This window comes from Ascidia mentula, chromosome 7 (assembly GCF_947561715.1).
Source record: "Ascidia mentula chromosome 7, kaAscMent1.1, whole genome shotgun sequence".
Lineage (NCBI taxonomy): Eukaryota > Metazoa > Chordata > Ascidiacea > Phlebobranchia > Ascidiidae > Ascidia > Ascidia mentula.
The window spans coordinates 11744478-11748088 of NC_138572.1; positions in this window are offsets into that span (position 1 = coordinate 11744478).

Consider the following 3611-nt stretch of genomic DNA (forward strand, 5'->3'; position numbering starts at 1 on the left):
TGATGACGGGCCATTTGTGAGGTATTCTGCTGGTGATTTAGATGTTGGGGGGACAAGAAGCGCCATATCTTTTCCAATGCTGGTGAAAAAAGTATTGAACGTATTTGCCATGATCAATGGGTCATTTGTCACTGTACCATTTGTTGTAGTAATTTGTGATATGTGTGTTTTCCCTTTGATGTTGTTTGTAGTTACTTTATTGATAAGTTTCCATGTTTGTTTTGGACTTGATTTGTTGTGTTCAAACATGACTTTGTAGTAGTTTCTCTTTGCTGCTCGTATGGTTGATTTTAGCTTGCTTGAATATGATTTGTATTTCATTGCATTGATTTTTTGTTGGATGTATTTTTTGTAAAGTTTATTTTTATGTTTTATTGATTTCAGGATACCTTTGGTAAGCCAAGGATTTGCCTTGCGCCTGGTTGATAAAGTTGTATATGGGGCCTGCTCTTCTACAGCACTTTGAAAAATTTGGATAAAAGTTACCATTTTCTGGCTTATATCAGTTTGATTCCAGATGGTGCTTGCTTTGTTTGAAATGGTGAGCAAAAATTTGTCTGCATCAAACTTTGAGTAATTTCGTATTACTTTGGGTTGTGGTGAGTCTGTTGGTTGTAGGTTGTGTATAATAGCAAATATTGGCAAGTGGTCTGATATATCAAAAGTAACTAAACCGGATGTGATAACATTTTTGGTGTTGTTAGTGTAAATGTGATCTAAACAGGATTGTTTCTGTGAAGGGGCAATGTGAGATGCTTTGTCGATTATTATTGTGCTGTTAACATTAATGTATATTCTTGTATTTGAGGAGTGTTTTTTAAAAGGTCTATGTTTAAGTCTCCGAGAATATAAAATAATGTGTTGTTTTTGTTCAGTTTATGCAAGGTGTTTTCCAATTGTGATGTGAAGGGTGATATAGATTGATCTGGGTGGCGATATATTACTCCAATTATAATGGTTTTGTTTTGATTATTTTGTTTCAGATCCAACTCAATCCACAAGTTTTCACAACGTGGCATGTATATTTTGTATGTGTCATTTTTGCGGTAAACTAGTGGCCTTTTAATGTAAAAACCAACGCCACCCGCATTTGTCAAGGAGTTTTCCCCCAAAAAGTCATAACCATTCAAAGTAGTATTGGTTGCAGTACTATTTTTTAGCCTTGTTTCAGAAATGCCAATTATATGGGGTAATTCGATGCACATGTTGGTGAATGTTTCAAGTGTGTCTAGGTTGTGTGGTAAGCTCCTTACATTGAAATGTGTCACACAAAAATCTTTTTGGCCTATACACTGTGATGTTTTTACGAATTCTTGCATAGAGTAATATTTACAAGGACTCGTATTTGTAGTCATATTGGTGGTTTTTTATCTAAAATAATATGCAAATATAACAACATTGATTGTTTTATAGCTCAAAGACATCCTTGGGATTGTATAGTAACAATTCAGTTGGATTCAGTACCTCTTTCGATGTTTGGAATCTTGAATTTCTTGAGATCATCTTCATTTTTTATCCAAATTGCTGTAGTTCCTTCATCCTTTTTTAACAGTGTTGATCCATTTTTCGTCCAGATAAATTTGTATCCTTCATTTCTTTTGAACGCAAGGCAAGTATTGAAGATTTTCCTGTTTATTTTTGTTAGACTTTCATTGATGTATATTTTTGTAGCTTGATGGTCCATGTTTATCTTGTGTAGCTTTTTTCTATTCATGTACAGGTCATCACGTGTTTTTCTTGACAAAAATTTTGCAATAATTGTGGGCGGTTGTTGTGTGTTGCTTTGGCGTGATGGCAAACGGTGCGAAATGCTGATGTCATTTTTTGTGATGTTAATACCAGTTTTTTTTGCCACAGAGACCACAATCTCATCCGTGCACTCTTCCTTGTTGTAGGGAATGCCTTTAATTTCGAGGCAATCTCTTCGACCATATTGCTCAAGTTCATTGAGTTGTCCCGAGTATGAAGCTATGCTAGTTTTCAATTGTTTTATGTCTTCTTTAAGTTTGATATTTTCTTTCTTTGTTATTTTTAGTTCCTCTTCAGTGTGATTTAGTCTTTTTTCAATTGCATCAAATTTTTTTGAAAGAAAATTTTGGCTTTCCCGGATTGATTGAAGTTCTGTTAGAAGTAGACTAAATTTCTCAGTGACCTGAGCCTTGTTTTGCTGCAGTTGATCAAAGACATGGTCCAATTTTGCGGTGAGGGTGAGACCAGACATCTTTTTTGGAGAATTTTTTGACATTTCCTTGTAACATCAGGTCATCAGCAGCCATATTCTAATGCCTAGGCTAGTACCTTATTCAAATAGCTAGTACCTTATTCAAATAGAATCTGCAAAATGGAAAAGTCATATACTGCAAAATGGACAAGTGCTGAAATTGCACAGTTACATACGTTGTGCAACCGCAAAAGCAATGCTGGAGTATCAGCGTTTTCCACTATATAATAAAGCTTGTACTGCAAAAAAATATTTTTCATCGAAAAATCATATACTGCAAAATGGACAAGTGCTGAAATCGCTCAGTTACATACGTTGTGCAAACGCAAAAGCAATACTGGAGTACCAGCGTTTTCCACTGTATAATAAAGCTTGTACTGAAAAAAATTATTTTTTATCGAAAAGTCATACACTGCAAAATGGACAAGTGCTAAAATCTCATAGTTACATACGTTGTGCAACCGCAAAAGCAATACTGGAGTATCAGCGTTTTCCACTGCATAATAAAGCTTGTACTGCAAAAAATTATTTTTTGTCGAAAAGTCATACACAGCAAAATGGACAAGTGCTGAAATCTCATAGTTACATACGTTGTGCAAACGCAAAAGCAATACTGGAGTATCAGCGTTTTCCACTGTATAATAAAGCTTGTACTGCAAAAAAATATTTTTCCTCGAAAAGTCATATACTGCAAAATGGACAAGTGCTGAAATCGCATAATTACATACGTTGTGCAACCGCAGAGGCAATACTGGAGTATCAGCGTTTTCCACTGTATAATAAAGCTTGTACTGCAAAAAATATTTTTCATCGAAAAATCATATACTGCAAAATGGACAAGTGCTGAAATCGTTCAGTTACATACGTTGTGCAACCGCAAAAGCAATACTGGAGTATCAGCGTTTTCCACTGTATAATAAAGCTTGTACTGCAAAAATTATTTTTCTTCGAAAAGTCATACACTGCAAAATGGACAAGTGCTGAAATCTCATAGTTACATACGTTGTGCAACCGCAAAAACAATACTGGAGTATCAGCGTTTTCCACTGTATAATAAAACTTGTACTGCAAAAAAATATTTTTTATCGAAAAGTCATATACTGCAAAATGGACAAGTGCTGAAATCGCATAGTTACATACGTTGTGCAACCGCAAAAGCAATACTGGAGTATCAGCGTTTTCCACTGTATAATAAAGCTTGTACTGCAAAAAATTATTTTTTGTCGAAAAGTCATACACTGCAAAATGGACAAGTGCTGAAATCTCATAGTTACATACGTTGTGCAACCGCAAAAGCAATACTGGAGTATCAGCGTTTTCCACTGTATAATAAAGCTTGTACTGCAAAAAAATATTTTTTATCGAAAAGTCATATACTGCAAAATGGACA